Source organism: Mirounga leonina, unplaced genomic scaffold (assembly GCF_011800145.1).
Source record: "Mirounga leonina isolate KUSES-001 unplaced genomic scaffold, KU_Mleo_1.0 Mir_53, whole genome shotgun sequence".
NCBI lineage: Eukaryota > Metazoa > Chordata > Mammalia > Carnivora > Phocidae > Mirounga > Mirounga leonina.
Window position 1 is genome coordinate 53,854,978 of NW_023270807.1, and position 14,192 is coordinate 53,869,169.

The following is a 14,192-nucleotide window of genomic DNA, read 5'->3' on the forward strand; positions in this document are numbered from 1 at the left end:
AGCGTGTAAGTAACGTGTGACGGAAGTTACAGGAAGTGTAGGGGCTGTGGAGATTACTGAATGAAAGGATTCTTTGAATTCGCACATATAGGTAGAATTTGGATCCAGTGTTTCAGGAGTGTCCAACTTGTGCCAGCTACATTATTGCCTGGTTCTGGCCTCGTGCTGCGCAAGCGCTCAAAAAAGCAGAACAGAAGCGGAGGTACTCCCGTTGGAAATGCACAGGTAGCTGTCATCACTTGGGAGTCATCATGGAAATAAAACCCAAATTACAACTGCATACTTCCAGCTCTTCTTGTCAAAATATGCAAAGTAACAGGAAGTCTGGGCTCAGAATTCTCCTGGGCTTCTGTTAATGGTTGAAGTCAGGTCCCCAAGGAAAGTATAACCAGGATGCTGCTCAGAATTAAGCATCTCTCTGAATGGAGTGTTATGATAGGTATGTATTGCTAAATATCTTAGGATACTAATGAAATAAACCCAGGATCCTGCCAACATAATAGAATATAAATTCTATGAGGACAGAAATTTGTGTCTATTTTGTTCACTGCTATATTCATCATGTTGAACAGAGCCTGGTACATACTAAGTACTAAACAAATGTCAAGTAAATATCAAATAAACCCAAAGACAGCCACTGAGCTGGAGTCCAAGCCCTAGACACGTACCCTCTGCCAGAAGTAGATCCTTGTGAAAGTCACTCACTCTGATTGAACCTACTCTCCTCATCTTCAAATTGAGATGATAGTAATTAATGGGTTTCACAGTTTAAAAGTATAAAAAATATATAACATATATAATTATATATAGTACATAATATATATATATATGAGGAAGTATCTAACACAGGTTTATTTCTGAGCTTTCCATTCTTTTCCATTGATCAGCATGTCTGTTTTTATTCCAATACCACACTATTTTAATTACTATAGATTTATAATATAGTTTGAAATCAGGGAACACGATGCTTCCAGCTTTGTTCTCAAGATTGCTTTGGAACCAATACATTTTTGAAAAACAGCAGTGAGGGAGGATTTACCCTGTAAGATATCAGAACACAGTATAAAACCTTATAGTGTGATATTGATACAAATAGGTAAACCAAACAATAAATATAATAGGGACAAGAGAGATCTAGTTATGTACAGAGTGACATTTAAAATCACGCTGTGATGTAAGGATCCTTATTTTCCCCCCAAACAGATAGCCACATTTCCAATGGTGTTTATTTTCCAGTCCACCATTTCCCCTTGCTCGCCATCCCCGTTTGTCACTTGCTGTTTCCTTGTTCCTCTCCAGTTTTCCCTGCATCAGATTGCTTTCGTAGTGTATCCACCCTTCCACAACCCCATGATCTTGCTTTTTATGGAACTAAGGAATGTTTCCTCATGGCTAGGTTTGGGGTTGATTCTAATGAGGTCATTTTGTTCTGTCCATAGCAATTTAATTAGTACAATAATTATCCATCTTGGCCCCAGCTACAGAAGTTACCCCTGACAATTTGGCCAGGAAAAAAAAAAAAAAAGCGCCAAGTCATAAATAACAAGCAAATCCTCAAGATCTAATTTTTATTTCCAAGATTATGAAAACAGAGAATATGAAACAGAGAATTCCAGACGTTCTCCTTAAAAGCTGTAAAAAGCAAATTGTCACCAGAGTAGTTTATCTTAGCTAGTGAACCCAACTCAGTAACTCCAGAGGTAGAGACCATGTTTGTTCTCCCCATCTGTCTGTGTCTTCAAGTCTGGCCCTTTCTTTCTGATTCTAACTTTCTCTGACTCTTTCTTTAACATCCATAGATTAACATAATGCTTATGAATGACTGGCAGTAGACAGCGCTGCATTTGAATCTTGGTTCTATCTTCCTGACTGCATGATTTTGGGGTAAGTCCCTAAATTTTTCTTTTAATCAGTTTCCTCACCTGTAAAATGGGAATAACAATACTACTCACCTGACAGGATTGCTGAGAGACATAAGCAATGTGAAGGCACAGGACCTGACATATAATAAACATACAAGAACTGTCAGCTATTCTTTTATATATTGAAAATATTAATATAATATGAAATATTTTAATAGCAATAACTTTAGGTTTGGTTAGCACTTTATAGTTTTTCCAGATACTTTATTTCATTAATACATTATTACAATAGTCTAGTATTTTATCCATGTTAGAGGTATCTTAGAGGGTGCGTTTAGCCTGTTGTTTATAAAATGGTGGATACCCTAGAAGGTATATGAAATATCCTTCCCCATAAACTTTTGGGAGCACTTTCTTATTGTCAGTTTGTGCCTTTTTTTTTTTTTTAAAGATTTTATTTATTTATTAGAGAGAGAGCACATGAGAGGGGGGAGGGTCAGAGGGAGAAGCAGACCCCCCGCCGAGCAGGGAGCCCAATGTGGGACTCGATCCCGGGACTCCAGGATCACGACCCGAGCCGAAGGCAGTCGCTTAACCGACTGAGCCACCCAGGCGCCCCAGTTTGTGCCTTTTATATCCTAATTGTCTCCTTTTTTGCTAGCTTCTCCCTTCCTCTGTCTCTAGGAATTTCATCCCCCCCCTAAACTCGAGTGCACACAACCCCTTACTGAGTCTCATTTCTGTTGGATGTCCCACTGTTAGCCCAGACAGGGAGGCAGCTGTGATAGGCAGAATTCTGTGACGCCCAGTGACCCCAAGCAGAGAACCCAGACAAGCCTGCCTGGTCTTCTGACCTACAGAACGATGGGATAATAAATGGATATGGTCTTAGGGCTCTAAGTTTGTGGTTACCAGCTATGCAGCAATAGAAAAAGAATAAAACAGGGGCGCCTGGGTGGCTCAGTTGGTTAAGCGACTGCCTTCGGCTCAGGTCATGATCCCGGAGTCCCGGGATCGAGTCCCGCATCGGGCTCCCTGCTCAGAAGGGAGTCTGCTTCTCCCTCTGACCCTCCTCCCTCTCATGCTCTCTGTCTCTCATTCTCTCTCTCTCAAATAAATAAATAAAAAAAAATCTTTAAAAAAAAAAAAAGAAAAAGAAAAAGAACAAAACATAGCCGGTAGCCTGCGAGTAGGCTTGAGCATGAAGTGGGTGGCAGCGGACCCAGGCAATCCCAGAGCCCAAGGAAGGCGCGCCTCCCACCCTTGGAGCCATCAACCCAGGAGACTGCAAAAACTGCATCCTCCCCTCACATCTCACTCAGTGTGGCAAGCGCCCGACAACATGCCAAAGCACTGTGTGGAGCACGAAGGATAAAGTCAAAGTCAGGTCCTTGTGACCAGGAATGACAGTACTGCAATGTAGTGTTATCACATGGGACAAGGAACGGAAAGAACCTAGTAGGAACAAAAACATGAGGGTAGGGGGAAACATACATGCAGTCACACAAAGATTTTGCCAGTAAAAGGAGAAAGTCAAAGCGCTCAACATCACTCAACATCAAAACCTCAATGAGACACCACCTCACGCCTTCAGAATGGCTAAAATTAACAAGTCAGGAAACGACAGATGTTGGCGGGGATGCGGAGAAAGGGGAGCCCTCCTACACTGTTGGTGGGAATGCAAGCTGGTGCAGCCACTCTGGAAAACAGAATGGACGTTCCTCAAAAAGTTGAAAATAGGGCGCCTGGGTGGCTCAGTTGCTTAAACGACTGCCTTCGGATCAGGTCATGATCCTGGAGTCCCGGGATCGAGTCCCGCATCGGGCTCCCTGCTCAGCAGGGAGTCTGCTTCTCCCTCTGACCCTCCCGCCCCTCCCCCCTCTCATGTGCTCTCTCTCTCTCAAATAAATGAATAAAATCTTTAAAAAAAAAAAAAAAGTTGAAAATAGAGCTACCCTACGACCCAGCAATTGCACTACTGGGTATTTACCCCAAAGATACAAATGTAGTCATCTGAAGGGGTACGTGCACCCCAATGTTTATAGCAGCAATGTCCACAATAGCCAAACTGTGGAAAGAGCCAAGATGTCCATGGACAGATGAATGGATAAAGAAGAGGTGGTATATATGTACAATGGAATATTATGCAGCCATCAAAAAATGAAATCTTGCCATTTGCAATGACATGGATGGAACTAGAGGGTATTATGCTAAGCAAAATAAGTCAGTCAGAGAAAGACAAGGATCATATGATCTCACTGATATGAGGAATTTGAGAAACAAGACAGAGGATCATAGAAGGGAGGGAAAAATGAAACAAGAGGAAACCAGAGAGGGAGACAAACCATAAGAGACTCCTAATTTCAGGAAACAAACTGAGGTTTGTTTGGGTGGGGGGTGGGAGGGATGGGGTGGCTGGGTGATGGACATTGGGGAGGGTATATACTATGGTGAGCACTGTGAATTGTGTAAGACTGATGAATCACAGACCTGTATCACCAAAAAAAATGCATATAATTTTTTTAAAAAAGGAGAAAATCACAACCCATACAAAGATAAAAACACATACAAATGATTTCATTCAACTTATAAGTGAGGGAACTGGCAAGATTCATAATCAGTTCAAAGAATCGAAACATATGCCATCACGGATTAAAAAAAAAAAAAGGAGAGGGTGGTTAGGAAGAAAGAGACACAGAGAATAAGGTAAAGATATTGTTGAAGTCAACACAGGCCAGCTGGTAGAGGTCTTTAAATGATGGATTATGGAGTTTGGTCTTTCTTTTCTCTATGTGTGAAGGTCTCTTGAATTGAAGTTAGAGAGTCATAGGCCTGTTTTAGAAAAATGATTGACATCTACATAAAGGGTGGTTTGGAAGAGAGGAACCAGGTAAGATCCTGCTATCATTGTCCATGTGGAAGGTAAGGTCCTTTTGTCCATTTTTCTTAGAGATACTGTTTAATCAGAGATCTGTGGAAGAGCACTGTTAAATATACCTTCCACTTACACTGGATGAATAAGACAGCAGCTTAGTAGGATTTGTGATTGAGAGGGTGGAGCATGAAATGTAGTTACCTGTTTTAATATTCTCATGCCACTCTTGGTGTAGGTAATCTTTTTTAGAGCTTTTGACTAAATTGAAGCTCAGAATGTACCCATGCGATCATGTTGACTTACAGGTCCCCAACCCCATGGCCCCAGACACAGCAGCACTTCTGCTTCCAGAGAAAGCTAAAAGTATCAGTCCTGCCTACAAATCTCACAGTGTCATCAAGTAAACTAATAGAGGAGGTTTCTGCTTTTGTTGAGGAAGTAATTCACATACCTAGCTAGCTACCTTTTGATAAGGACCTTGACCGTGTTTTCTGTAAGAAATTGTACATGTTGATGCAAACAAGAGAGAATCTTATTATTTAGCCTGTTGCTCTGTTAAAAATGAGTGGCAACTTGTTTAAAAATAACTTTTGATTATGAAAATTTCACACATATTTAAATATGCTGAGTTTAGTATAATGAACTACTTTGTACCCATCACCCAGCACCAGTAATCATCAATTCATTGCCAATCTAATTTCTTCTATATACCTTTTCATTTTCCCACCTCCCCAGTCATGCCGAAGCAAATTCTATATATCTTAACATTCTAAGAGCATCTCACCAAAAACAAGGATTACTCTTTTAAAATATGACTATGAAGTAATAGTCATATTTTTAAAAGATCTATGAAAGAGAAAAAAGTACAGACTTTTGGGTGGTTTTACATTTGGTAAATTTGTTATTATTTGTTTTCAGTGAACTTGAGCAATAAAGTCATAATATGGCTGTTAAACATTTCATGCTCAAAAAGCTCTTGAAATTGTGTCTCACCCTCTCTGCACACTTCACTGCCCACAGGCTTTCCTTTCACTGGCTTGCTGCCCTTTAAAGACTGGAGCAGTTGCTGTTCATCAGAAGAGTGACTCTGTAATCTCAAGATGCTGAAACTGAACTCACCCAGCTCATTTCTGTACCAACTCCTGCTACAAGGCCATCTTTGTTTTTAACTGGTTGGTTGAGCCAGATGACAAGTGAAATATGATTCATGTGAATAACAACATCCCACCCCTGCTCCCTTGCCAGCCCCCCACCTCCACCCCCCAAATTAGGGTTCTGGTTAGTGCCCAAGATGTACAACTAATAGTGTTACTTTGCATGTGAGTGACTAATAATTTTTCATCTTCCAATTCAGAATCCAACAGGACAGGAAGCTCATATACTCCTGAATAATCGATCATGCAGCAAACTTCCTACACTTAACACATAGGACAACTAAGATCTAGAGGTGTGGGAGGCTAAATAATGGTCCCAAAGACATCATCCTAATTTTTGTAATCTGAGAAAGTATCTTAACTGTAAGAGACATTACAGGTGTGATCGATTTAAGGCTCTTGCAATGAGGAGATTATCTTGGTGGGCCCAAAGTGTGGTCACAAGTTTCCTTATAATAAGGAGGCTGAGGACAATCTGACACAGAATAAAGTGGTGTCATCACTGAGGCAAGCTGCTGCCTTGCCTGCTTGAAGGTGAAGGAGGAGGCCATGAGTCCAGGAATGCTGGAAAAGTCAAGGAAACAGATTCTCCTCTAGAGACTCCAGTGAGAACATGTGATGTCCTGAAGACATCTTGATCTGGGCCAGTTAAACTGATTTCAGACTTCTAACCTCCAGAACTGTAAGCGAAGAGATGTGTATGGTTTTAAGCCATCAAATTTGTTCTTATTTGGTACAGCAGCCAAGGGAAACTAAATCTTCATGGGCCTGAGACAACATGATTAAGTTGACAGACAGCCACACCAGACGCCATGACTTCTGACTCCCATTTTAATGGAAAAAGAACATTTTCTAGGCAGCCCCAAGCCTTGCTTGTGACAAGGACGGGAGAGAGGGTGGGGAGCCTCCAATTACCCAGGTCCAGCTCACAGGTCAACTGGTGGTAATGTCTTCTTGATAACCCCCTCCAACAGCGTTCCAGGCCAACAGAACAGAAAATGCAAAGGCTCTGAGGCAGAAACATGCTTAACATGGTACTTGTGTGTATTGGTGTCGTCCCTTCTAGAACAGCTAAGCCATAAAACCCCCAAAAAGGATCACAGGCCAGCAAAGCAACCAATGGTGTATCTGTGTTTCTGTTGCCAGGCAAATGTACTCCTTGGTAGCATACAAGAAAAATTGGAAGAAATTTCAAGATGAATGAAGGACTTTCTGTGTCACCATAGCCCAAGGTACAAAAGTACAAGCTGATGTTAACATCAAGGAATATTCCTGGAAAAGGAAAACGCCAAGACTGCCACACACACAGAAGTGTCCAAGAATAAATCTATACATTTAGCGATAAACTTACCTTATGATTTGGCAGATTAATTTGTGAGATATAACAATGTCACGTGAGTGTTATTACCAGGGTTCTGTCACCTCTGCGCTTACAGTCCAGAATTACAGTGCTTGCTTGGATTCATGTGTCACCCTACACTTCTGAATCCTTCTGTCCACTAAGCCCTTGCCAAAAATAGAAAGACTAAAAAAGAAAAAGACAAAGCCTTTTCTCTTTGTCCATCCCACTTAAACATCGCACTAATCATTTGGGCCATGGAGTTGATCACTTTGAATCATAGGATGTTAGAGCTTAGAAATAATCTGGCATAATCAGCTCATTTCTCAATGAGAAACAGTCCACTGACTACCCGCCCCTGCCCCCTCCCACTCCCACTTCCGAGTGCAGGCTCCGATATATGTCCTTCCTGATCTTAGCCACTCTCTGGAGGAGTTCGGCTGCCCGTAAAGACCAAAGTTTTTTACTTATGCCTATTTGAATTCTAAGTGTTTGAGGATACACTTTGTTTGCTTCGTGGAAACAAGAGAAACTGAATGCCCACTTTAGAAAAAACAATTTTTTTTGAAGGGTACTGAGACCTGATAAAGGAAATGCTTTACAGGGGCAGCTCTAGAGGGTCTCACAACAGGAGGACTGAGATGTTACCATTTGCTGAATCAAGTCCAGTTGCCTTCTGCTGCTGGAATTTTTTCTGCCCCAGATTTAAATTCTTAGCAAGAGGGACACTAAGTGACCTGAAGTGGGTTATGTGCCCATTTTTCAGTTGGGATCGAGTATTAGGCATCCCTACCAGAACCACACCAAGTCAAGGGCAGTAATCATAGAGACACTGCATAGAGAAAAACACTCCTGTTTTTCCTGCAGAGAGGAAAAAAAAACGCCTAAATTAACTGCTCTGCCATGGAATTTCACATGTGTGTCATGAAGCTTAATTTTAGGGTCTTTCTGGATTTAATGACCCAGTTTTTACACTCAACACCTTGTGTGATTGGTCTTGATTTTGGTTCTGGACTATGCTTTGCATCCCAGCTTATCCCACAGTTTTAAAAAGAGCCAATCTGCTACCCTGCTCACCTTGTTCTGGATTACTCTTTAGCTAAGGCAGTCTCATCTCTTAGCTCCATAATGAATGAAGAAACAGACTCAGGAGAAATGGGGTGACTTACCTGAGCTTCTCCAGATGGGTAGGGGCAGGTTTAGAACTAGAATCCAGGTATCCTGATTCCTCATCGAGGGCTCTTTCCTACTAGATGGAATTATTTTCAGTTCAGCATTTGAGAGCTAATGAGAAAAGGAAACTAGAGCTATTGTAGGGCATCAGCACATTCAGAAAAGATTTAAAAGTGCTATGCCTTTTGTATGTAGGGCTGCAGTTGTGATTTGGACACATGAAAAGTTAGACATAGAATGTCAGCAGTATTGTCCTGCTGGAATTGTATAATTAATAAGAAGATGGATGGGTAGTTTTGAATAGAAAGCTTTATGAATGGCTAAAGAAGATATGGTGTATGTGTGTCTATAATGGAATATTATGCAGCCATCAAAAAATGAAATCTTGCCATTTGCAATGACATGGATGGAACTAGAAGGTATTATGCTAAGCGAAATAAGTCAATCAGAGAAAGACAAGGATCATATGATCTCACTGATATGAGGAATTTGAGAAACAAGACAGAGGATCATAGGAGAAGGGAGGGAAAAATGAAACAAGAGGAAACCAGAGAGGGAGACAAACCATAAGAGACTCTTAATGTCAGGAAACAAACTGAAGGTTGCTAGAGTGGTGGGAAGTGGAAGGGATGGGGTGGCTGGGTGATGGACACTGGGGAGGGTATGTGCTATGATGAACACTGTGAATTGTGTAAGACTGCTGAATCACAGACCTGTACCCCTGAAACAAAAAATACATTATATGTTAGTGAAAAAAATAATAAAAGTCAAGTGGAGAAAGAAAAAGAAAAAAAGAAAGCTTTAAAGTACTTTGTACTTTTCCATACAGGTGACAGGTGGGAAAAGAGAGGTGCTAGGCAGAGAACTAGAGGTATGTGCCAGGAGTTCCAAGACCAGAAATGAGCCAGGCTACCATTTACCCACGTTCTGTTGTGACATGGAATTTCCCTGACCCCATGACAACATCCGCTCACTTTGGGAGAGAAGAGCTACACTAGGTGTCTGCGTCCAGAGCAGACGTCTTTATCACCCACAACACCACCCCTTCCAGAGAGTTTCCCTTCTTTGGAACCCAGAGTGTCACCTGAGAAGTCCCACACCTAGGACCTGCCTGTTTTTAATAGCCCTGATCCTAGGGGCAGAGAAAGATAAACATTCCAACAGAAGATAGTGCAAAAAAGAAATAAAACTTTCCTCATATGGTGGAAGAGACCAAGTCACTTCCCAGGCTCAGGCTAAGGAGATCTGCAGATTTCTGCTATCACACTTTTGGAACATTCTTGGGACTATTCTGTCGTAGAGAAGCCCAAGCCGCATGAGAGACCACATGGGAAAAAACTAAGATATTCCAAGTAATAGCCCCAACAGGTAGGCCAACATCAAATGTCAGCTATGTGTGTAAACTGTCTTGACAATCCCAGGCCAGTAGAACATCATGATCACTATAGCTCCAATCAACACCACATGGAGCAAAAGAACGACCCAGCAGAGTCCAGTTAACCCACAGAACAGTGAAAGAATAATAAATGATTGTTGTTTTAAACCACTATGTTTAAGGAGGGTCCTTAGCTATGCAGTGATAATCAAAGAGCCATAATATTTTTCTTCAAAGGAGAGTATTAGTTATATAGCAAAATGCAACTCTAAAAAGTAAGAAAATACATGAAGAGATTGCTTTGCTCTCATGGCTGCTTACGTTTTTCTAATACTCACAGCCCGTTAAAGTAAGAAAATCAGAAAAAAAAAAAAAAAAAAAAAACCCAAAAAACTTTCCCCTTTCTGTGGCTTAGTCAGAGAGGTTACTTGAAAGAGACTATCCAAGGATGTGTGGGCTGGCTCCCTTGTGTATGAGAGAAAATGTAAAGAGTACTTTTGAGAAGCAGTAGGATCTATTGCATTGTATGTGAACACTCTAAATTGTGTTGTTTCTTGTTTTTACTTTTGCATTGGCCTTCCCAACTCTGGTGAAAGACTCATGGGGCAGAATCATTATCACTCGCCACTATATATCTACAGCAGTTTATGTGGTGATTTGTAAACACTACGTGCTTAGAAAAGGTTTGTTGCTGATAAGAAAATGTAAATTTACATTTTTTTGTTTATTTTAAAAATCAGTTGTGTCTTAATGGAAGTTACTGGTTTATTCCTCAATCTTTGCTGCATTTCCACATGTAATCCCTTAAGCCTTTTAGGTAAATCCTCAGTATTAATAGAAATATGATCTGGATTACCATGAAGCAATTAGAACTGGCACATGCTTTGTTAATAAAATTAGAGACACATAACACTAGAAGAGACTTAAGCTTTGGCTCTCAAACAAGTGCTGTCCTGGATAAATAAAGACTAATTTTATTTTTTTGTTTTCTTAAGTAGGCTCCACGCCCAAAGTGGGGCTCGAACTCATGACTCTGAGATCAAAAGTCACATGCTCTACTGACCGAACTAGCCAGGTGCTCCAATAACGGCTAATTTTACATAAAATACTGCTATTTACTAAAATTATAGTTATTTGTTTATTATGCATGGTTAATTCTATGTGAATATGTATTATAAAATGAATATGGTTAATCATATGAATAGTTTAACAAGACAACCAGATTTGAAGTATCTTTCTAAAAGTATACAGATAGTACTTTGAAATTCTGTAGTAGTTTGCTGGGACTGCTGTAACACAGGACCACAAACTGGGTGGCTTAAACAACCAAATTTATTCTTTCACAGTTCTGAAGGCTGAAAGTCTGAGGTCAAGGTGTTTGTGGGGTTACTTCCGAGGGCTGGAGAGAAAATCCGTTCCAGGTCTCTCTCCTAGCGACTGAGAGTTTGCTGGCCATCTTTGGTGTCCCTTGGTTTGTAGAAGCACCTCATCCCTGCCTTCATCTTCACATGGAGTTCTATGTCTATGTCCTAATTTCCTCTTTTGATACGAACACCAGTCATGTTGGCTTAGGAGCCTACCTTACCCCCGTATGACCTCATCTTAACTAATTACATCTACAATGACTCTATTTCCAAATAAGGACACATTCTGAGGTACTAGGTGGCAGGACTTCAGCCTGTGAATTTGTGTGTTGGGGGGTGGAGACAAAATTCAACCCATCATACATTCTTAATCATTAAGAAATTTTTCTTTCAATCTAATTAAATGATTTGTTTGTTCAATCAGGTCCCATTTCCTTTCTTCTTTATGGGGAAAGTGGGCTTGATTCAGCTCCTTACCTATGGCAGAGAAGATGAACCTCACTTTTTACCCCATTTTTAGCTCCTACTCAAAGCAGGAGGAATGACTAATGTCATCTCGTAAACATTCATTAGGCCACTTTCTTTTCAGTGAAGTTATTGGGCCTTAAAGGCAGGATCCAGGCCTGAACTTTGTTCTTTCCCTGTAGTTCTAATTGCCATCCTGAAAACAGACCTGTCAAAGGCCTTGGTCTTCCTCCCGGAGAAGGCAGGCCTGTCCAGCTACCCTGCTTGGTCACGTCTAGCTCCACAGCCAAGAGGCAGCTGGCTAATTCTCCGTGCTACATCCATTCACATCACAGTGTTAGGGATGGAGTCAAAAGCCCCTTGCAGACGCTGCAGCTTCTGGGCTTGACTCATGCTCACCAGCCACCCTGCAATGGGATAAGGGGTGGGAGTGGTTTTTATCAGGGGCCTCTCCTGACTTTAGCCCTGGGCCATGTGAATGACCTTCAGAGTGGGCTTTCCTTCAGCTCATGGTGAGATCTTACACTTAGGGCTTGGGAGTCAAATCGGCAGATCCCGGAGAGGAGACATAGGATGCCTCTCTCAGTTTAATCTTAAATCTGGGCCCAGGGCTCAAACTCAGTTTTGCCCCTGCATTGAGGTTTCTCAGGCACTTGATCAAACGTTAGGAAAACTAGTACGTTGTTTCCCGGTAGCTCTTGTTTTCCTTCTATGCACCTTTGATATAAGCGACTCAGTGACATGCCAGCCTGTTGGCATCTTCCCCTTTACTTCCTCCAACCTGCACTGCTGGAAACAAGTAGAATCCTTCTCCACCAGGAAGAGCACTCCTCTCCAGTATTCAGCCAGATGTCCCTCCTCTTACTCCTTGGAGCTTTCCTGGTCTATCTATCTTCCCCTTCTATCCTCTCTCTGGATCTTTCAAATCCCTGACCTCCATTGCTGGCTTTTGGTAACTGCTTCTTCTCTTTGGATTTGTGGTTCTGTAGGGCACTGTCCACGATTTGCTCACTGACTGTGGATTATATTGTAATGATGGCTGGTGCCAGCATTCCTGGCCCTTGCTCCATCCGTTGTCCCTCCCGGGAGAGGGTGTTCCCAGTCTAGAAGGCAGGGCTTCAGGCCATGAGGACAACTTCAAGACAGACATGGTTCATGAAGCCCGTATCCCTGCCAGGCTGATAGGCTTGACTTCCAAGCCAGAGGCGGTGTTTTTTTCACAGGTGTATATAATCCAAACTCTACTGGCATTTCTTGTGTCTTCCACCTTCATGATTGAAGAGCTTGGTGCTTTTTGTGAAGAGAAAGAATTCTCTGTGCACTTTGAGACTACCTGTCCACCAGTCCTGTAGCCTGACCCTCGCACTTGCTCAGGGACCCCAAATCTCTCAAGGGCTTTCAACCTCTCCTCTGGTTCTCATTGTGCTTTTTCTTTTTTTCTTTTTAAGATTTTATTTATTTTTTTTATTTGGAAGAGAAAGAGAGAGAGCATGAGGCAGGGTGGGGGGAGGGCAGAAGGAGAGGGATAAGTAGACACCCCAGTGAACAGGGAGTCTGATGCGGGGCTCGATCTCAGGACCCCAGGATGCTGACCTCAGCCAAAGGCAGATGCTTAACTGACTGAGCCACCCAGGCGCCCCCTCACTGTTCTTAACTCTTTACTCCAAATGATTCTCCATCGAGAACTGTCTACTCTTTGAACTCTCTGGCTCGTCTCTTTTCCACCAGCATTTAAATGTGGCCAGGACTCCTCAAATAATCTCAACACTGTCTCCCCCACCTCCTACCTAAGATCTCTTCTTCTGATAAAGTCAAATCTCTTGGAAGTGTTGTTTACATTTCCTATTTCCGCTTCCATGCCTCCTATTCATGCCTCAGGTCCATGGCCAACAGGCTTCCATCTCTACCACGTCAGCGAAACTACTTCCAAGCATAACACAAAGCCCCAACTGTTAAATCCAACAAACACTTTTCTTTCCTTGTCTTACTTGACCTCTCTGAAGCAGTTGGCACAGTTGGACATGCCTTCCTTTTTGAGATGTTCTTTTCCCAAATACCTCTCTGGCCTGTCCTTCATTTCCTTGTGGTGTCCACTCTTCCATCTGCCCCTTAAATATGGATTTCCTCAGTGCTTTGTTTGAAGCTCTCAACACTCCTCACTCTATACCGCCTTCCTGGGTAATCTCATTCCATTGCTGGCTTCAATTCTCACCTTTATTCTGATGATACCCAAATCTGTCACCCCAGTTTCCTTAGCACCAAAGCCAGGGAGCCACCTGCTTCCTAGATACCTCCCCGCCCGTGTCCTATGGGCCTTTCAGATGTAGTGTTCTGAACCTGAACTCATCATCTTCCCCACAAAACTGCCTTTCCTCCTATGTCCCTCATCTCAGTGATGGGCATCACCATCTCTCCAGGGGCCCAAAGCAGAAACCTGGGCAGTGTCCTCTACTCTTACCCCGTGTGTACCCCCTACATCAGCCATGTTCAGCCCCTCGCCTCTCTTTCCTGGGTTATACCCTCCTCACTAGCTTCCGTCCCTCTGCCTCTATACTAATGCTACGTTTGCCCTATTGAAAGTAAGC